Here is a 23,438-nt window from a genome sequence, read left to right as displayed (position 1 = left end):
ATTTGGGGACACTGGGAGAAATGAGGAGACAGACACTAGGGACACAGACATGGGGACACAGACACTAGGAGAGATGTGTACACAGACACTATTGACACTGGCTGGGAGGCATGGGGACACAGACACTTGGGGACACTGGGAGACATGGGGCACTTGTGGACATAGACATGGGGACACTGAGAGGCATGGGGACACTAAGAACACAGAGACATGGGGACACAGACACTGGGAGACATGGGGACACTGAGACACTAGGGACACTGATTGGGAGACATAGGGACACTGGGAGACATGGGGACACTGAGACACTAGCTGGAAGTCATGGGGACACTGAGAGACATGTGGACATTGAGAGACATGGGGACACAGACACTTGGGGACACTGGGAGACATGGGGCACTTGTGGACATAGACATGGGGACACTGAGACATTTGGGGACACTGGGAGACATGGGGACACTAAGGACATAGAGAAATGGGGACACAGACACTGAGAGACATGGGAACACTGAGACACGAGGGACACTGGCTGGGAGTCATGGGGACACTGGGAGACATGGGGACATTGAGAGACATGGGGACACAGAGACATGGGGACACAGATACTGGGAGCCATGGTGACACAGACATTTGGGGAAACTAAGACACTAGGGACACTGAAAGACATAGGGAGACAGACACTAGGGACACTGGGAGACATGGGGACACAGACATTTGGGGACACTGGGAGACATGGGGACACTAAGGACACAGAGACATGGGGACACAGACACTGGGAGACATGGGGACACTGACACTGGCTGGGAGACATAGGGACACTGGGAGACATGGGGACACTGAGACAATGGCTGGGAGTCATGGGGACACTTGGAGACATGGGGACACTGAGAGACATGTGTCCCCATGTCTCCCTGCTGCCTTTCCCCCATCCTTCACATACCTGAGCTGTAGTCTGTCTCTGCAGGCTGGGAGCTGCTGTCTGGACTCTCTGTGCTGTGTAGCTGCTCCCCCGCGGATCAGTGAGCAGAGAGAGGCAGAGAGGCAGGGAGATGCTGTAACTTTCTATCCCTGCCTCTCTCCACACACAGTGACCCCTACTGGCCGGTGCTGGTATTGCAGAGTATTCTCCGTTTATACGGAGAAAAATATTTGCATTTGTATTGCTGGTATTACTGCAGTACCTTCATGGCCAGGCAGCCTCCAATACCAGCTGTGCCTTAAAATACCAGTCAAGTGGTAAACCTAAGAGTAGTCTGTAAAAAAAAAAAAAAAAAAATGTAAAAAAAAAAAATTATTTTTTTTTTTTTTACAATGGGCCTATTCCATGGGCCTGGGCCTGGAGCTGCAGCTCCATCAGCCCCTATGTTAATCCGGCCCTGGCTATTTATAGAGCCAGCTATTTTTCTTTGTCCATTCTTGGTCTATATGTTTTGACTCATGTTGACTACAAAAATATACTCCCACAAAATATATAAATGCAGAATCACTCCCCTTGGCTTGTCTATAGTAACAATGCCTCTCCAGATAAGTAGAGATGCGTTCTAAGTAGAGATGCGTTGGAGAAAAGAAAGGGTTAGCATAACACTATGGAAGAGAGGAATGGGAGAATACTGAAGGAGAGAGGAGTAAAAGAATAGAGGGAGGAAAGAGGAGTAAAGCAATCCTGGGAGGAGAGAAGAGTTAATGAATGCTGGGAGGAGAGAGGAATCAAGGAATACTGGGCTGGGAGGAATTCTTACCTTAAATGACGCTGGGCGGGCTGACGCTGTGCAGGCTCATGCTGAGCGAACTAACACAGGGCAGGCATGCATAAGTGTGTGTCAATCTCGCAATCTCTTTATAAGATCGCGGCCGCGCGATCTCTGCTGTTTCTGACCTTCCGAGAACAGCAGGGAGTGGCGGCCATCTTGGATGGGGCGATTCACGGCGGAACACCAATTGGGAAACGCTGCTATAGAGTATGTATTTGCTATTGAAATCATCCATCCTATCTTCTCAGAAGAGCAGCATGTAAAATTGTGGCAATGGTAGCTATCATGATATCTGGTAATGATGCAATAGTTTGCAATAATTGGATGAGAATATAGTTTAAAGCAGGGGTCGTCTACCTGGTCCCTACCGCCCACTAGTGGGCGTTTTAGGATTTCAGGTGGGCGGTAGGGATTTCCAGGTTTTGACGACCTGACGACCGGGCGGACGGGCGGGCGGGTGTGAGCCGGCGGTACCCCTGCGACTGGGTACCGCCGTGACCAGGGCCGGACTGGGAAAAAAATTTGGCCCGGGCATTTTTCAATCACAGCGGCCCCCTGAGAAGGGGGCGGGGCCAGAAAGGGTGTGTTTTGTCATCATTAATGACAAGCACACCCCCTTTCAAAGTTAGCATGTTAGTTCAATGCACAGAGCCCTGCTGAAGAGCTCTAGCATTAGAAAAAAGCCCTGTATTTGGTCTGCGCAGCGCAAGCAATTTAATAACATGCTTGCGCTGTGTTTGCTTTTCACTTGTCTCTGGTGTCTCAGTAAGTGGGATACCAGAGGACAAAAGGGCCAGGAAAGCGTATCATGCTAGGGGCTGTAGAGAGTGTGTGTATAGGGGGCATAGTGTGTATTGGGGATGTAGCGAGTGTGTGTAAGGGTTGTAGAGAGTGTGTGTTTAGAGAATGTAGCATGTGTTTGTTAACAAGGAATGTAGTGTGTGCATAGGGGATCCAGAGTTTGTATGACAGGAATGTAGTGTGTGTAGGTGGTGCAGTGTGTGTGTGTGTATGTAGGGGATCTAGTGTGTAAAGGACCCAGAGTGTGTATAGGAGATTGTGTGTGTGTGTGTGTGTGTGTAGAGGATTTAGAGTGTGTATAGGGATCTACTGTGTGTATGTGTGTGTAGATTAGATGATCCAGAGTTGGGTAAGGGATCTAGCGTGGAGCGTAATGTGTGTAGTGGTGCAGTGTGAGGGGTGCTATAGTGTGTGTGTGTATATATATATATATATATATATATATATATATAGATAGACATAGCAGAAATGACCGCACTCCAAGGACATGATAGAGATTTTCAAATAAAATGTAACCTTTAATCAATCCATTTAATAAAAGTGAAATTTTATTCGAAAATCTCTATAAAGTCCTTGGAGTGCGGTCATTTCTGCTATGTCTACATGATCCTTGCCAGGCCAGCACCGGGCACCACAGTATTACACCAGGAGTGCTATATATATATATATATATATATATATATCTCCAAATAGGGGGGGGGGGGTGTTGTGTGCAGCATGTGTGTGTGAGGGGTGCAGCATGTTGGGTGTGCTGTGTGCAGCATGTGTGTGTGAGGGGTGCAGTGTGTGAGGGGTGCAGTGTGTTGGGTGTGCTGTGTGCAGCGTGTGTGTGTGCTGTGTGCAGCATGTGTGTGTGAGGGGTGCAGTGTGTTGTGTGTGTGTGTGTGTGTGTGTGTGAAAGATGCAGCATGTGTGTGTGAGGGGTGCAGTGTTTTGTGTGTGAAGGGTGCAGCATGTGTGTGTGAGGGGTGCAGCATGTGTGTGAGGGTGTTCTTACCATCACATTCTTTGTGTCTAATTATCTTTGTTAATTCACTGAGGGTTATTTTATATGATATATATGTGTGTGTGTGTGTGTCTGAGGGTGCTGTGTGTTTGAGCGCGCTGTGTGTGGGTAAGTGTGCTGTGTGAGGGGGCTGTGTTTGTCTAAAGGTGCTGTGTTTGTGAGTGTGCTGTCTGTTTGAGCGTGCTGTGTGTTTGAGCATGCTGTGTGTGTGTGAGGGTGCTGTGTGGGTAAGTGTGCTGTTAGTGTGAGTGTGCTGTGTTTGAGGGTGATGTGTGTGTCTGAGGGTGCTGTTAGTGTACTGTGTAAGTGTCTAACGGTGCTGTGTGTGTCTAATGGTGCTGTGTGTGTCTGAGGGTTGCTGTGTGGATGAGTGTGCTGTGTGTGTGTGTGTTTGAGGGTTCTGTGTGTGTGTGAATATGTCTGGAGGGATTGTGTGTGTGTGGGGGTGGGGGGCAAGGTGTAAAAGTATGATTCTTTTTTTTAATTATTATTATGATTAAATAAATGTGTGATAAAAAAAGATTTTTAGAAATAGGGGATAAAAAAAAAAATACAAATAATTAACTTCATATCCCCCCCCCCCTCCCCCCCCCCTCCCTCCCCCTTCCCCCCCTCCCTTCTTACCTTTAGCTTGGGAGGGGAGGGAGCCGTGCGTCCATGGAGGAGTCCCTGGTGGTGCGTTCCCATGCTGCTGTCCCTGGTGGTCCTAGTGGAGTGAACTCTACCCTGCAGTTCCTGGGGTAGAGTTCACTCTCGCGAGATCTGAACGTTGCCGCGTTACCGCGGCAACGCTCCGACCTCGCGAGAGGAACCCGGCGGAGCTGCAGGGTAGAGTTCCGCCGGTCCTCTCCTCCCTCCCCAGCCGGCATAGCAATGTTATAGTGCCTCTGGGCCGGTGAGGGAGATCTTTGATCTCCCCACCGGCCCATGGAGGCACACAGCGGGGCCGGCGCTCGGATAGCACAGGGGCTGGCAGGGGAGATCCTGTGATCTCCCCTGCCGGCCTCAGCCCCTGGCCATCGCGGCCCACCGGGCATTTGCCCGGTATGCCCGATGGCCAGTCCGGGCCTGGCCGTGACAATTTGCGGCCCCGGCCCGCGCGGCAAACCGCCGGGGCCGCATATGGAGGGGTCCATCGGGTGGCCCATGCTGTCAGGGCCACCCGATGGATGTGGATTGTGAGGGGGCCCGGTCAGCGCTGGGCGCTTTAACAGCGCAACCGGGCCCCCTGTGATGACATCGCAGAGCTGGGAGGAAGTGACTGCACGTCACTCCTCCCAGCTAACACTGAGAGCCGCGCGGGAGGAAGACCAGGGAGTCAGAGTGGGAACTCTGACTCCCATCCACCTGAGCCACCACTGGACCCCAGGGAAAGTCATCCTCCTGAATCTAAAAGGTAGGAAACAGGAGGGTGACTTAAATATAATGTGTGTGTGTGTGTGTGTCTTTGTATGTATGTCTTGTGTGTGTGTGTCTTTGTATGTATGTCTTGTGTGTGTGTGTCTGTATATATGTGTGTCTTGTGTGTGTGTGTATGTATGTGTGACTGTCTGTTGGTATGTGTGTCTTGTGTGTGTCTGTATGTGTGTCTGTCTGTGTTCCTGTATGTGGTGTGTGTGTGTGTATGTGTCTGTGTCTGTGTGTGTGTGTCTGTATGTGTGTGTGTGTGTCTGTATGTGTGTCTGTATGTATGTGTGTATGTGTGTGTTTTGTGTGTGTGTCTGTATGTGTCGTGTGTGTGTGTCTGTATGTGTCATGTGTGTGTGTCTGTATGTGTCGTGTGTGTGTGTCTGTATGTGTCGTGTGTGTGTCTGTATGTGTCGTGTGTGTGTGTCTGTATGTGTCGTGTGTGTGTGTGTCTGTATGTGTCGTGTGTGTGTCTGTATGTGTCGTGTGTGTGTGTCCGTGTGTGTATGTCTGTATTTGTGTATGTGTGTCTGTATGTGTGTCTGTATGTGTGTCTTGTACGTGTGTCTGTCTGTTATAGTGGACTATATAGTAAGTGGGCTACCTAGCTCAGCCTTCCTACTGGGCATTGCTACAAGGAAGGTTAAAAAATAGAAAAAAGGGAAAAAAAGTGGGGAGGGGAATTGAGGAGGGAGAGGAGATGAGCTGACGCACAAATGAGAAATCATATTATGCGCAAACAGAGAAGTCGTCTGAATATCACTGAAAGAGACCTTCGTTTGTTCCTTACGAAAATCGAACCAGATATCAAATATTTAGTCTCGCAGCATCAACCTCAAGGATCTCATTAATCACTAGTAAAGGTAATTTCAATTTACTTTATTGTTTTCTCATTAAACTTTATAAAGTTAAAAACCTTATAAACCTGCATTAAGTAGAAATAAAAAGATAAATGTATGTACATTTATTTTTTGTATAACACCCTCCTTTCTAAAAAATATTCTGCATTTGCGCGAAAACTGGTGGGCGGTAAGGACATTTTCTCAACCAAAAAGATGCATTAGTGGGTGGTAGGTAAAAAATGGTTGACTACCACTGGTTTAAAGGGACACTATAGGCACCTCATTGAAGTATGTTTGCAGTGTCCCTGTCCATCTTAGTCCTGCAATGTAGAGTAGTTATAGAGTAACTGCACTGTTTACATTTCAGTACTAAGACTGCCTCTAGTGGCTGTCTACAATACAGCAATAAGTTGTATTTCCTAAGTTTGACAAGTTTGGCAAATAAATACAAAAAAATGATATTATGTTTGGAGTTCTATATGACAGAGTAAAGAAATAATTACCTTTTAATGAAGGTAAAAATATATGTGGGACTTTCCGTGGTGTCTAAAGTTGTCAGTCACGCTGAATTTTGCAGTAACTTTTGTCTCTTACGATAATGTGCTCTAGAATGTGTTAATGCTCTACAAATACTAAATTACAGACTTAAGGAATATAGATGGATTTCATGTCGCCACTAGATGGCAGTTTCAATTGCAAATTGCATGTGATAACCAAAGTATAAAACTTTTTATGAACTATAAATGGGAATGGAACAAAACTCGTAAGTAGCATTTGCCATATACTGAAATAGTATATACTTCGTTAACTGTGTAAAAAACAGTCTCCATGTACAAGATAGGTTAAAAAAAAATATTTCTATTTGCAAGTTCTGAAAGTACTGATCTCCATGATAGCCACAAGTGTATTTTAGACCAAGCTATGGTGCAATAATTCTAATGTGGACCTAATGTTTGCCCAACCTTTAGCATCATTAAATGTTTTCCTGGGCCAGGACCTAAAAACTGTGTCTCCATGCTAATTTTAATTGGATATGTAAATTATATTATTATTATTATTATTATTATTATCATTTATATAGTGCCAGCATATTCCAATGCACTTTAGAATAATAGATTGGGGATTTAAAACAAAAATAATTAACATACAAAGTAATGTCGACAGAGACAAGAGATGAGGAGGGCCCTGCTCAAACAAGCTCCCAATCTAATCCATCAATCTAAGTAGTTTAAATAGATCACTGTTTATCCTAATCAAAGATGTATAATACATTAGTATAAAGAATATAATGAAAGTGATTTATTATTATTTATTTTATTAAAATGTAAGTGTGGGTGAAGAAATTTATGTTAAAGTTGACAAGTTGGACTCCAATCTAATTTCACATATAAAACAATAGATTAAAGGACCACTATAGGCACCCAGACCACTTCAGCTTAATGAAGTGGTCTGGGTGCCAGGTCCAGCTAGGATTAACCCTTTCTTGTATAAATATAGCAGTTTCAGAGAAACTGCTATGTTTACGTTAGGGTTAATCCAGCCTCTAGCGGCTGTCTCATTGACAGCCGCTAGAGGCGCTTCCACGCTTCTCACTGTGATTTTCACAGTGAGAAGACGCCAGCGTCCATAGGAAAGCATTCTCCTACTGGTTGAATGCGCGCGCGGCTCATGCCGCTCATGCGCATTCAGCCGATGACGACGAGAAGGAGGAGGAGAGGACGAGGAGAGTCCCCTGCCCGGCTCTGGAAAAAGAGGTAAACTTGCCCCCACCCTCAAGGCCCCCCTCCCGCCGGGCTTCTGGGGATGGAAGGGGTTAAATTTACCTCTTTTTCCAGCGCCGGGGGGGGGGACTCCTCCTCTCCTCCTCCTTCTCATCGTCATCGGCTGAATGCGCATGCGCGGCACGAGCCGCGTGCGCATTCAGCCAGCCCATAGGAAAGCATTCTCAAAACTAGTATGTTTTCCTGGCACTATAGTGGTCCTTTAAGATCTACTGAATTAAGCAGTAAAGCAGAGATAGTACACTGATTACCCACAACATTAAAACCACTGACAGGTGAAGTGAACAACAGTGATTTATTGGCACCTATCAAGGGGTGGGATATATTAGGTAGCAAGTGAACAGTCAGTTCTAGAAGTGTATGTGTTGTAAGCAGAAAAAATGGGCAAGTGAAAAGATCTGAGTGACTTTGACAAGGGCCAATAGTGATGGCTAGGGTCAGTACATCATCAAAACGGCAAGTCTTGTGGGGTGATTCCATTAAACATTGGTAGTTCCTAGCAAAAGTGGGGCAAGGAGGGACAACCGGCATCAGGATCATGGGCAACCAAGGCTCATTGATGCATGTGGAGAGCGAAGGCAAGCCCATCTGGTCCGATCACACAGACGAGCTACTGTAGCTCAAATTGCTAAAAATAATAGAGAAGTGTGAGAACACACTAAGCATTGCTGTTTGGTGCGAATGGGGCTGTGTAGTCAAAGACTGGTCAGAGTGCTCATGATAGCTCATGATAATATTATAAAGAGAGAGAACCAGTTGGCTTGTGAAGTTAGTTTCAATTTGTGTAAGGCTACATTATTAAGTGTATGTTAATTCACCATGTAAACTTTTAATATTTTTTTTATTAACTTTTCAAATGATTTAATATTTTAAAAATACTTCAATATTTTGATGCATTATATGGAGATATATAATTTTTTTATTATTTGTTTTTGGATGGGGGAGGGGGGGATTTTCTCACCCCTCCTGGGTGGAATGTTTATTCCTCATTCTCAAGTCCTACCAGGGGCCTGGGAGTCTAAGGGTTCTGTGCAGTATCTTAGCTGTTCCTATAACTGCACTTTTCTGGAGAACAATCTCAGATGTTCCACCTGGAATCTGTTGAAGCCACTCCCCCAGCTTGGGAGTCACAGCCCTGAGTGCTCCTATTACAACTGGAACTATTATGGCCTTAACTTTCCACATCCTTTCAAGTTTTTCTTGAAGTCCTTGGTATGTGTCCATCTTCTCATGTTCCTTATTTCTGATGTTATAGTCACCGGGTATTGCCACATCCACCATCACTGCAGTCTCCCACTCCTTGTCTACCACCATGATGTCAGGTAGCTTGTCTCTGGAAGTCCCGCAGGATCTTGGCTTTGTCATTTTTAATTACCCTTTATGGTGTCTTCCATCTGGGGGATATTCTGTACAGATGTTTCGGTACACAATTACAGATGCTTGGTTGTGCCTCTCCATGTATGCTGTTCCTGCTGACATCTTGCATCCATCTACTATGTGCTTAATTGTCTCTTTGCACATTCTACTTGGGTCTTGTCTGGTGTGGAAGATTTGTGCTTCTATTGCTCTGCTGCTGAGTGCCTGTTCTTGTGGTGCTAGGATTAGTGCGTCAGTGCTGTCTTTCAGTCCTGCCTTTTCCAAACACTGGTAGGATTTTTTCATTTAAGCCACATCCACTATCTGTCAGTGGTACACCCCATGAAGTGGTTTGTCTTGCCATGGAATCTCCTCCTTTTCTGCATCCTCTATCTGTTGTTGTCCCAGGCATTCACTTAGCAGTTCATCTTTGGGAGCCATACTTGTGGATGCTCTGTGTTTCATCCAGGACTGTGACCTTGACACTTGTCAAGCCCCTTCCTGCTGGTGTACAGTCTCTAAGTACTGGATTTGGGCTGGAATCCTTCATTCATCATGAGTAGTTTCCGGGTCTTGACAGCCATGGCGACTAGTTCTTCTCTTGACCAGGTTATTATTCCAGCTGGGTACCTGATGACTTGTAGGGCACGTGTTATTGTCCTGGAATTGACTTCTAGAGTTATTTTCCACTTGCCCATCAAGTTCTTAATGAAGACTCTTATTGTCTTGTTGATCTTGTATCGAGACAAGCATTTCACTATCCTTGTGTATGGCATTGTGTCATAAGCTTTTTTGTAGTCAGGCTATTCATAGATTGGTCTGTCTGGAGTTCGCCTGGTCTTAGAATCCTGCTTGACTGCTTGGTCTACACCAGTAGTTGGTGTTTTGATCCTCTGGTGTTGTTTCCAACCCCCTTCTGAGTATTACTCATATGCCCATCAGTCTTGGAGGCTATGATGACTGACAGGAGCTTCCATGTTGTGAAGAGGCAGGTTATTGGTCGATATATATATATATATAGAGAGAGAGAGATATAGAGATATAGATATAGATATAGATATAGATATAGATATAGATATCTATATATATAGATATGAAACATGGGGGATGGTTGCACTCACCTGAACATGCTTAAATGGGGTGCTGCTGGGGGCCATATTATACAATAAACAATACACAAGATCCAGCGCACTCTCCTATCTACTAAACAGCAACTTCAATGTTGACAGATTTTATTAGTTTTTAAAAGTTTTTTTTAAAAACACCTAATCTAGGCAAAAAAAATAATGGGGATTTAGTTACATTATATGATCATACATTGCATAAGCCTGCCACAACGTCAATGTACCCCATCTTTGGCAGGTCCTTGTACTGCAGAGAGCCTCAGATGGAATTTTTTCCCAAGTAAGTGGGTTAATCTCATAAGAGCAGACATTTGACTGTGAGAGTAGGACCTGCCAAAGATGGGGTACATTGACGTTGTGGCAGGCTTATGCAATGTATGATCATATAATGTAACTAAATCCCCATTATTTTTTTTGCCTAGATTAGGTGTTTTTAAAAAAAAACTTTTAAAAACTAATAAAATCTGTCAACATTGAAGTTGCTGTTTAGTAGATAGGAGAGTGCGCTGGATCTTGTGTATTGTTTATTATATCTATATATTTATATATAGAGAGAGAGATTTTAATATTTTGAAAAATCATGTTAAAGGTAAATCCAGAAATATTACATTGAGGCTGCAGATAGAGAATGCGGCACACCCAGCTGTAGATAATACCCTTCAATGACATAGGTAAGCTAGCGTATTTGCAAATTTTAACAGTTTTAACAGTGCACTTATTTTTAAGCTATATCCTTCTATAATTTGAACGCAACATATACAATATAGATCCCTAAGTGCACTGATAAAGGCAGGGCCAGATTAAGAGCCCAGTGGGCCTGGTGCTGACAATTATGATGGGGCCTAATTACAGAAACTTATCGACTAAAAACACTAAAACAGTCATACCTCTCAAGAGTCATGTATCTGATGGAGTTGGTGTTGGAGCAAAAACTCAAAGGATGCAGCTATAAGAAAACACATACTCTATGCTAATCTCTTTATCTAATTAATGCTTTCATCTTTCAAGTAAATCCATACCCCATAACAGCAGTGTCCATGGGCGGGGTAAAAGGGTGCACCACTGATGCGAATCACGTGACCAGAACTGCCAAAAGGGGCGAACATGCCCAAAAAGGGGGCATGTCTGTCCAAAGAATTGGAAGGCCAGCCTGGCATCAGTGTCCCTATGTATCACAGTGTCAATATCCCCATGTCGTCCAGTCCCCTAGTCTCCCAGTGTCTGTGTCCCCATTTCTTCCAGTGTCCCCATGTCTCAGTGTGTACCGTGTCACTAGGATACTAGGGGACACTGAGAGACATGGGGACACTGAGAGACCCGGAGACATGGGGGCACTGGGAGACATGGGGGCACCTGTGAATACAGACATGGGGACACTGGGAGACATGAGGACACAGACATTTGGGGACACTGGGAGAAATGAGGAGACAGACACTAGGGACACAGACATGGGGACACAGACACTAGGAGAGATGTGTACACAGACACTATTGACACTGGCTGGGAGGCATGGGGACACAGACACTTGGGGACACTGGGAGACATGGGGCACTTGTGGACATAGACATGGGGACACTGAGAGGCATGGGGACACTAAGAACACAGAGACATGGGGACACAGACACTGGGAGACATGGGGACACTGAGACACTAGGGACACTGATTGGGAGACATAGGGACACTGGGAGACATGGGGACACTGAGACACTAGCTGGAAGTCATGGGGACACTGAGAGACATGTGGACATTGAGAGACATGGGGACACAGACACTTGGGGACACTGGGAGACATGGGGCACTTGTGGACATAGACATGGGGACACTGAGACATTTGGGGACACTGGGAGACATGGGGACACTAAGGACATAGAGAAATGGGGACACAGACACTGAGAGACATGGGAACACTGAGACACGAGGGACACTGGCTGGGAGTCATGGGGACACTGGGAGACATGGGGACATTGAGAGACATGGGGACACAGAGACATGGGGACACAGATACTGGGAGCCATGGTGACACAGACATTTGGGGAAACTAAGACACTAGGGACACTGAAAGACATAGGGAGACAGACACTAGGGACACTGGGAGACATGGGGACACAGACATTTGGGGACACTGGGAGACATGGGGACACTAAGGACACAGAGACATGGGGACACAGACACTGGGAGACATGGGGACACTGACACTGGCTGGGAGACATAGGGACACTGGGAGACATGGGGACACTGAGACAATGGCTGGGAGTCATGGGGACACTTGGAGACATGGGGACACTGAGAGACATGTGTCCCCATGTCTCCCTGCTGCCTTTCCCCCATCCTTCACATACCTGAGCTGTAGTCTGTCTCTGCAGGCTGGGAGCTGCTGTCTGGACTCTCTGTGCTGTGTAGCTGCTCCCCCGCGGATCAGTGAGCAGAGAGAGGCAGAGAGGCAGGGAGATGCTGTAACTTTCTATCCCTGCCTCTCTCCACACACAGTGACCCCTACTGGCCGGTGCTGGTATTGCAGAGTATTCTCCGTTTATACGGAGAAAAATATTTGCATTTGTATTGCTGGTATTACTGCAGTACCTTCATGGCCAGGCAGCCTCCAATACCAGCTGTGCCTTAAAATACCAGTCAAGTGGTAAACCTAAGAGTAGTCTGTAAAAAAAAAAAAAAAAAAATGTACAAAAAAAAAATTATTTTTTTTTTTTTTACAATGGGCCTATTCCATGGGCCTGGGCCTGGAGCTGCAGCTCCATCAGCCCCTATGTTAATCCGGCCCTGGATAAAGGTTGCTCGAACAGCAGTATGGGGTCCCCTTCCCTCACACTTTAGAGATATATGTAAACACAAAAGGAAAAATGGTGGGGCAAACAATACATTGTCACTTAAAGTGTAATTTAAAAACAAAATCCCCAATAATATCAATAAATACTTTTCAATGTGAAATAGAGTTAAAAGTCTCAATAAAGTAAATTTGAGTGCCAAACTCTGATAAATGACAGAGATGCTCTTATTCCTCCTTTATAGTGTGAAAACCTCCTAAAAGTGCTACAATAACAAGAATAAACACATAGCAAAAGTAATACAGCTTAATAATGGCACACTTAATAGTGACAGATAAATAGTTGGATTCACCCCCATGGTTTTAAGGCAGATAAGTCTGGCTGAACACTGTAAACCTGTATGTTCTCAAAAAGAGAATAAACAATTTATTGGAATAATAAAACAGTAATACAAAAGCATAAAAGTTAAAAGTATACTTGCAGAGCTGAATGACACATAAAAATAAAATGCAAAAAGTCCAAAATGTGTTTCCTTCCTCAGTTGGATAGTAATAGGTACTTATCTTCTGTTTATATACCCTTCTAATTGATCCAATTAAGGTTATTTGTGAATTTTCGGCAGTGAAACACATTATGTGTTCCACCATGTTAAGTTCCGGTTTTGAGATTGCCCCGTCACCTTCTGTCTTCGCCACGAGGGCTCTCTTGTCTTATATCCTGTTAGGTCATAGGATTTTGGAGCACAAATGCATTTAAAAGCCCAGATGATGACACATTTTGTGTATGAAGTTTTATAGTAGTTCCTAAAATAGGAACGTTCTATTAAAACCCCAAAGAAGCTTACAAACCCAAATAGTAAGATAAAGTTTGGGTATAGACTTTAGATACTCCAAGTCTAGTTTCTTTAAAATAAACTTTATTAATAAAATTATTGTTGCTTATAGTGTGATAGAATTTACTTTGATTCCAAGGTTCAAACTTATAGGTGTCATATTAGATAGCCTATATTAAAATTGACTAACTTGGACTCAGGAAATGCTTAAATGCTTAAAACGACACTTAAGACCATATATGTCTAGTTCCGGGAGCAGATAGCCCCCACCTGAGCTGTCTCTCCTAAATCAGTCTGTTCTTTCTCTTTCTCTGAACTTATCTGTTATATGTACATGACGTTCATCCCTATGTCTTATCTGTACTCCTTTTACTCTTTCACTTCCTTCCTTCTTCTGTCCTATGAGTATTTGCACGTGATCACTTACTTTTTAATGTATAAAAACACAACTGACAAAATAAAGGTCAGTGGCTTATTTTGATAACCAATGGGTGTTTGGTGTCTACTTCACGCTTCTCCAAGTGCACTTGAAATAATAACAATTTGGGCTCCCTTGAATATACCAAAGATCACATTGGATCTATAGCAATAGTGATTTTGTACGTATTTTCTATGGGATTTATCTGCTAAAATAAAGGGCAGTTTTTTATGTTGTAAATAAATCTTATGGGTACAAATAATACTGTTAATAGACATACATTTTTGAAATCCATAAATACAACAAATATATATATATATATATCTTTACAAATGGCATATTCCAAAATCATTTTTAAGACCTAGACGGGATAGAGTAATACAATTGAAAAAACATTTTATTTCTCCCATTCCACTTTTCCAAGTAAAATCTCCTCCTCTCCATTCTTTTTTTCACCTGTTTTAAAGCACAGGGAAAAAAAAGCCTTCTGGATTTTATATGTGCGTTGTATTAAAATGCAATGAGACGCTCTGTGATTCTATGCCTTTTTTTTATTTTTCTGATATGCTCACAAATTCTTACATTAAGACATCTGATGGTTCTTCCTATATATAAAATGCCATATGGGCACTTTAACATGTATATAACACACAGAGAGAAGCAGGTAGGCTGGTTGTTAATGGCAAATTTGTATATGATCTTTCAGGTCCACATATATTTTTTGACATGTTTTAGTTTCTTTGTATGCTCGACACATACCACAAAGTATTTTACTTTGATAAAAAAAATGGCTGTTTTTTTCTATGCTTAGGTTATTTTGTACTTAAAAAATTGCTATGTTTCCACTCAAAACTCTTTTTCTGAAAATCTTCCTCACTAATTGCACACAATAGTCTATTTACTTTGTAGAAACGTGTCTAGTAATCGGAGTGATCTTTATGTTGTATGCCTCTGTTAGTATTAGCTTTAGTAACAAATAATGTTAACTAGTTATATACATGTTTTATGTGGGCACTTAAGTAAATTACTAACTTATTAACAATTACTAACAAGTAGCTTAGATTCTTTTTTTCAACATGTCACAACTGATGTAGCAAGAGATACAAGTATATTTTTAACAGGCAATATCCTTTCATATACAGGGAGTGCAGAATTATTAGGCAAATGAGTATTTTGACCACATCATCCTCTTTATGCATGTTGTCTTACTCCAAGCTGTATAGGCTCGAAAGCTTACTACCAATTAAGCATATTAGGTGATGTGCATCTCTGTAATGAGAAGGGGTGTGGTCTAATGACATCAACACCCTATATCAGGTGTGCATAATTATTAGGCAACTTCCTTTCCTTTGGCAAAATGGGTCAAAAGAAGGACTTGACAGGCTCAGAAAAGTCAAAAATAGTGAGATATCTTGCAGAGGGATGCAGCACTCTTAAAATTGCGAAGCTTCTGAAGCGTGATCATCGAAGAATCAAGCGTTTCATTCAAAATAGTCAACAGGGTCGCAAGAAGCGTGTGGAAAAACCAAGGCGCAAAATAACTGCCCATGAACTGAGAAAAGTCAAGCGTGCAGCTGCCAAGATGCCACTTGCCAACCAGTTTGGCAATATTTCAGAGCTGCAACATCACTGGAGTGCCCAAAAGCACAAGGTGAGCAATACTCAGAGACATGGCCAAGATAAGAAAGGTTGAAAGACGACCACCACCAGGGGCGGGCTGGGCCGGGGGGCAGGGAGGCAATTGCCCCCCAGGCCGCCCGAAATTATTTTAGGACCGGCCGCAGCGGGCCGGCCCTTTAAATGCTGCAGCCGCCGAGCGCTCTTTATAGAGCGCTCAGACGGCTGCAGCTGCTTTTGTCTCCCTCCCCTCCCCTGTAGGTGGCCGAGCTGCACTCCGGTCCGCGGTCCCGGCCGGAGTGATGGGAAGGTGCACACTGAGTGTGCACTTCCTGTCAGTCCGGCCGGGTACAGGAAACAGAAACTCCTGTTCCGCGCGGAACTGGAGTTCCTGTTTCCTGTACCCGGCCGGACTGACAGGAAGGTGCACACTGAGCACCTTCCTATCACTCCGGCCGGGACCGCGGACTGGAGTGCAGCTCGGCCACCTACAGGGGAGGGGGTAAGAAGAAGGGGGGGGGAGAGAGAGTAAGAAGAGGGGAAGGGGGGGAGAGTAAAAAGAGGGGAAGGGGGGGAGAGTAAAAAGAGGGGAAGGGGGGGAGAGTAAAAAGAGGGGAAGGGGGGAGAGTAAAAAGAGGGGAAGGGGGGAGAGAAAAAAGAGGGGAAGGGGGGGAGAGTAAAAAGAGGGGAAGGGGGGAGAGTAAAAAGAGGGGGAGGGGGGAGAGTAAAAAGAGGGGAAGGGGGGAGAGTAAAAAGAGGGGAAGGGGGGAGAGTAAAAAGAGGGGAAGGGGGGAGAGTAAAAAGAGGGGAAGGGGGGGAGAGTAAAAATAGGGGAAGGGGGGGAAGGTAAAAGAGGGGAAGGGGGGAGAGTAAAAAGAGGGGAAGGGGGGGAGTAAAAAGAGGGGAAGGGGGGGAGTAAAAAGAGGGGAAGGGGGGAGAGTAAAAAGAGGGGAAGGGGGGAGAGTAAAAGAGGGGAAGGGGGAGAGTAAAAGAGGGGAAGGGGGGGAGAGTAAAAAGAGGGGAAGGGGGGGAGTAAAAAGAGGGGAGGAGGGGGGAGTAAGAAGAGGGAGGGGGGGAGAGTAAGAAGAGGGGGGGGAGTGAGTAAGAAGAGGGGAAGGGGGGAGAGTAAAAAGAGGGGAAGGGGGGAGAGTAAAAAGAGGGGAGGGAGGAGAGTAAAAAGAGTGGAGGGGGGAGGGGGAGAGTAAAAAGGGGGGAGGGGGGAGTAAAAAGAGGGGAGGGGGGAGAGTAAGAAGAGGGGAGGGGGGAGAGTAAGAAGAGGGGAGGGGGGAGAGTAAGAAGAGGGGAGAGTAAGAAGAGGGGAGGGGGGAGTAAGAAGAGGGGGAGTAAGAACAAGAGTGGGGAGTAATTAGAAGAAGGGGGTAAGAAGAAGGAGGGGGCAATAAGAAGAAGGAGGGGGTAAGAAGAAGTAGGAGGGTTAAGAAGAAGGGGGGAGTAATAAGAAGAAGGGGGTAAGAAGAACAAGGGGGGAGTAAGAAGAACACAGGGAGGGGGGGTAAGAAGAACACAGGGGGGGTGAGAACACACAGGGAGGGTGGAGGGGGGATGAGAAGAGCACAGGGAGGATGGGTGAGTGTGAGAAGAGACCGCTAGGGGAGGGTGGGGGAGAGGAGAGAGCACTAAGGGGCAGGGGAGAGCTCTAAGGGACAGAAGGGACAGCTCTATAGGACAGGGGGCAAGACAGGGAGCTCTTTAACACTACGCGCACACACACACACACACACAATGCATCCCTATACATACACAGAAACACACAATGCACCCCTATACATACACAGAAACACACAATGCATCCCTATACATACACAGAAACACACAATGCATCCCTATACATACACAGAAACTAAACATGCTTCCCTTACACACAGAGAAACACACAATGCATCCATTACACACACACACAATGCAACCCTTACACACAAAGACAATGCATCATTTGCACACATACACAGAAACATACAATGCAAACACTTACACACACATGCAAACACACACACTGTTTTTCTTACATACACACAGAAACACAATGCATCTCTTACACTCAATGCACACACATACAGACACACAACTTGCATCCCTTATGCATACAAACACAGATTCACACAATGCATCCCTCACACACAACCAGAAACACATAATACATCCCTTATACACAAATACACACTGCTTCCACTACACACAAACACACTGCATCACCTGCACAAACTGGTATCCCTATACACTACATACCATAAGCACACATATTAGATAACACATAACACATCCCCTACACACTCCACTCCCTGTGAGCGAGCTCATGGGTGGGTGGAACATATAAGTGGACTTATGAGTGGGCCTTATGGGCATACTCACTGTCAGGCACTGGGGCCCAGATCTTGAGCTGTGTAAGAGGCCCCCCAAAAATGGAGCTGCTTCCAATTCTCCCAGAACGTTGAATTTTGTGACCACAGTTGCAAACAGCCTCCAGAGGTTCTGTTCTACACCAGACCAGTGGAGCCAAACTGCAGCCCATCATCATCCTCATCTAATTGTAAGTAGGCAATCTAGTATATTATTAGTGACACTAATCTATTATTTACCTCACATTAAAGGGACACTATAGCTTAATGAAGTGGTTCTGGTGTCTATAGCTGGTCCCTGCAGGCTTTTTAATGTAAACACACACTGTGTGCAGCACTGGCGTTAGTTCATATGGCAGATCATATGGGTGGGGCATTGTGATGTCACATGGGGGGGGGGCGGCAAATTTATATTTTGTCTAGGGCGGCAAAAATCCTTGCACCGGCTCTGATCCTGGGCAGGTGCACCAGTCTACTGGTGACCCACAGGAGGGGAGTGCACTGATTGCACTGCACTCTCCTCCTGCCCAGACCTGTCTTGACCGCAGTGCAAGTGCCCTCTGCCCCTAATTTACAGTGGCTCACACTCACAACAAGCAGTGCCTGGAGCCTTTTGCAGAGACGGAAACAAAGAGGTTCTGCAGCAGCTGGCCGTCCTGCAAGCATTACATTAAACAGCTGTTCCCCATGCAGCCACAGGTGGCGTTGTGCTGGGAGACTGTGATTACTCTTCACTTCCTCCCAGCCTACAGAGCAGCGCATGGGGGAGAGAGGAGGAGGCATGATTTAATCTTGAATAAATCCTCTAAGCAAACCTTTATAAATTTGGGGGGGATCAGCTCTGTTTCCACAGTTTATTGGTGTTTACTCTCATCTCTGTATTAATATTGAGGGATGTCTAAGTAGTAACATCAGTGTGTGTCAGCAGGGCCAGCCGTTGGGGTGGGCAAGCTGTGCGGTCACGCAGGGTGCCATGACAACAGAGGCGCCCGGCGGCCAACACAGCTCACAAGTTGGGTACACCAGCATATTTAATTTAAACGATTCGCTGGTGGTCCACTGGTGCGCACCAGCAGTAGGTGCAGTCAGATCATATCCTCTCCCTCGTGGTTCCGGCGCTCAGTTAGTGAGTCAGAGCACAGGCTCAGAGATTCTCAGCCTGTGCTCTGACAACATTGAAAGTCAGAGCCGTGAAGGAGCGGGTATGGCAAAGAGCTACTGATTAGCATAACATCAATATCGGTTATAAAACCAGAAAAAGGTGGGCATGGATGGTGAACTGATTTGGTGGCGCAATGGGCCACTTGACTGGTTTTGCCCCCCAGGCCTAAGGCTGCCAGCCCTCCCCTGACCACCACTGAACAAGACACACAAGCTGAAACGTCAAGACTGGGCCAAGAAATATCTCAAGACTGATTTTTCTAAGGTTTTATGGACTGCTGAAATGAGAGTGAGTCTTGATGGGCCAGATGGATGGGCCCGTGGCTGGATTGATAAAGGGCAGAGAGCTCCAGTCCGACTCAGACGCCAGCAAGGTGGAGGTGGAGTACTGGTTTGGGCTGGTATCATCAAAGATGAGCTTGTGGGGCCTTTTCGGGTTGAGGATGGAGTCAAGCTCAACTCCCAGTCCTACTGCCAGTTTCTGGAAGACACCTTCTTCAAGCAGTGGTACAGGAAGAAGTCTGCATCCTTCAAGAAAAACATGATTTTCATGCAGGACAATGCTCCATCACACGCGTCCAAGTACTCCACAGCGTGGCTGGCAAGAAAGGGTATAAAAGAAGAAAATCTAATGACATGGCCTCCTTGTTCACCTGATCTGAACCCCATTGAGAACCTGTGGTCCATCATCAAATGTGAGATTTACAAGGAGGGAAAACAGTACACCTCTCTGAACAGTGTCTGGGAGGCTGTGGTTGCTTCTGCACGCAATGTTGATGGTGAACAGATCAAAACACTGACAGAATCCATGGATGGCAGGCTTTTGGGTGTCCTTGCAAAGAAAGGTGGCTATATGGGTCACTGATTTGTTTTTGTTTTGTTTTTGAATGTCAGAAATGTATATTTGTGAATGTTGAGATGTTATATTGGTTTCACTGGTAAAATAAATAATTGAAATGGGTATATATTTGTTTTTTGTTAAGTTGCCTAATAATTATGCACAGTAATAGTCACCTGCACACACAGATATCCCCCTAAAATAGCTAAAACTAAAAACAAACTAAAAACTACTTCCAAAAATATTCAGCTTTGATATTAATGAGTTTTTTGGGTTCATTGAGAACATGGTTGTTGTTCAATAATAAAATGAATCCTCAAAAATACAACTTGCCTAATAATTCTGCACTCCCTGTATGTTTATTCAGCAGTGCATTAAAAGGATGTGGGGGGAATAATCTTTTTCGGCTGACAGTCAGGAGTTGGGTGCATACAGCATCTCCCCTGCACTCAGGGGCGGGCTGGGCCGGGGGGCAGGGAGGCAATTGCCCCCCAGGCCGCCCGAAATTATTTTAGGACCGGCCGCGGCGGGCCGGCCCTTTAAATGCTGCAGCCGCCGAGCGCTCTGTAAAGAGCGCTCAGACGGCTGCAGCTGCTTCTCCCCTCCCTCCCCTCCCCTGTAGGTGGCCGAGCTGCACTCCGGTCCGCGGTCCCGGCCGGAGTGATGGGAAGGTGCACACTGAGTGTGCACTTCCTGTCAGTCCGGCCGGGTACAGGAAACAGAAACTCCTGTTCCGCGCGGAACAGGAGTTTCTGTTTCCTGTACCCGGCCGGACTGACAGGAAGGTGCACACTGAGCACCTTCCTATCACTCTGGCCGGGACCGCGGACTGGAGTGCAGCTCGGCCACCTACAGGGGAGGGGGTAAGAAGAAGGGGGGGGGGGAGAGAGTAAAAAGAGGGGAAGGGGGGGAGAGTAAAAAGAGGGGAAGGGGGGGGGTGAGAGTAAAAAGAGGGGAAGGGGGGGAGAGTAAAAAGAGGGGAAGGGGGGGAGAGTAAAAAGAGGGGAAGGGGGGAGAGTAAAAAGAGGGGAAGGGGGGGAGAGTAAAAAGAGGGGAAGGAGGGAGAGTAAAAAGAGGGGAAGGGGGGAGAGTAAAAAGAGGGGAAGGGGGAGAGTAAAAAGAGGGGAAGGGGGGAGAGTAAAAAGAGGGGAAGGGGGGAGAGTAAAAAGAGGGGAGGGGGAGAGTAAAAAGAGGGGAAGGGGGGAGAGTAAAAAGAGGGGAGGGGGGAGAGTAAAAAGAGGGGAGGGGGAGAGTAAGAAGAGGGGAGGGGGGAGAGTAAGAAGAGGTTAGGGGGGAGAGTAAGAAGAGGGGAGGGGGGAGAGTAAGAAGAGGGGGGGGGGAGTAATAAGACGAAGGGGGGAGTAATAAGAAGAAGGGGGTAAGAAGAACAGGGGGGGAGTAAGAAGAACACAGGGAGGAGGGGGGGTAAGAAGAACACAGGGAGGAGGGGGGTAAGAAGAACACAGGGGGGGTGAGAACACACAGAGGGAGGAGTGAGAAGAACACAGGGAGGGTGGAGGGGGGATGAGAAGAGCACAGGGAGGGTGGGTGAGTGTGAGAAGAGACCGCTAGGGGAGGGTGGGGGAGAGGAGAGACCACTAAGGTGCAGGGGAGAGCTCTAAGGGACAGAAGGGACAGCTCTATAGGACAGGGGGCAAGACAGTGAGCTCTTTAACACTACGCGCACACACACACACACACAATGCATCCCTATACATACACAGAAACACACAATGCACCCCTATACATACACAGAAACACACAATGCATCCCTATACATACACAGAAACACACAATGCATTCCTATACATACACAGAAACTGAACATGCTTCCCTTACACACAGAGAAACACACAATGCATCCATTACACACACACACACAATGCAACCCTTACACACAAAGACAATGCATCATTTGCATACATACACAGAAACATACAATGCAAACCCTTACACACACATGCAAACACACACACCGTTTTTCTTACATACACACAGAAACACAATGCATCTCTTACACTCAATGCACACACATACAGACACACACCTTGCATCCCTTATGCATACAAACACAGATTCACACAATGCATCCCTCACACACAACCAGAAACACATAATACATCCCTTATACACAAATACACACTGCTTCCACTACACACAAACACACTGCATCACCTGCACAAACTGGTATCCCTATGTGAGCGAGCTCATGGGTGGGTGGAACATATAAGTGGACTTATGAGTGGGCCTTATGGGCATACTCACCGTCAGGCACTGGGGCCCAGACCTTGAGCTGTGTAAGAGGCCCCCAAAAAATGGAGCTGCTTCCAATTCTCCCAGAACGTTGAATTTTGTGACCACAGTTGCAAACAGCCTCCAGAGGTCCTGTTCTACACCAGACCAGTGGAGCCAAACTGCAGCCCATCATCATCCTCATCTAATTGTAAGTAGGCAATCTAGTATATTATTAGTGACACTAATCTATAATTTACCTCACATTAAAGGGACACTATTGCTTAATTAAGTGGTTCTGGTGTCTATAGCTGGTCCCTGCAGGCTTTTTAATGTAAACACACACTGTGTGCAGCACTGGCGTTAGTTTATATGGCAGATTATATGGGTGGGGCATTGTGATGTCACATGGGGGGGGGGCGGCAAATTTATATTTTGTCTAGGGCGGCAAAAATCCTTGCACTGGCTCTGATCCTGGGCAGGTGCACCAGTCTACTGGTGACCCACAGGAGGGGAGTGCACTGATTGCACTGCACTCTCCTCCTGCCCAGACCCGTCTTGACCGCAGTGCAAGTGCCCTCTGCCCCTAATTTACAGTGGCTCACACTCACAACAAGCAGTGCCTGGAGCCCTTTGCAGAGACGGAAACAAAGAGGTTCTGCGGCAGCTGGCCGTCCTGCAAGCATTACATTAAACAGCTGTTCCCCATGCAGCCACAGGTGGCGTTGTGCTGGGAGACTGTGATTACTCTTCACTTCCTCCCAGCCTACAGAGCAGTGCATGGGGGAGAGAGGAGGAGGCGTGATTTAATCTCGAATAAATCCTCTAAGCAAACCTTTATAAATTTGGGGGGATCAGCTCTGTTTCCACAGTTTATTGGTGTTTACTCTCATCTCTGTATTAATATTGAGGGATGTCTAAGTAGTAACATCAGTGTGTGTCAGCAGGGCCAGCCGTTGGGGTGGGCAAGCTGTGCGGTCACGCAGGGTGCCATGACAACAGAGGCGCCCGGCGGCCAACACAGCTCACAAGTTGGGTACACCAGCATATTTCATTTAAACGATTCGCTGGTGGTCCACTGGTGCGCACCAGCAGTAGGTGCAGTCAGATCATATCCTCTCCCTCGTGGTTCCGG

This window comes from Pelobates fuscus, chromosome 1, assembly GCF_036172605.1.
Source record: "Pelobates fuscus isolate aPelFus1 chromosome 1, aPelFus1.pri, whole genome shotgun sequence".
Lineage (NCBI taxonomy): Eukaryota > Metazoa > Chordata > Amphibia > Anura > Pelobatidae > Pelobates > Pelobates fuscus.
This window is presented reverse-complemented; position numbering follows the sequence as displayed.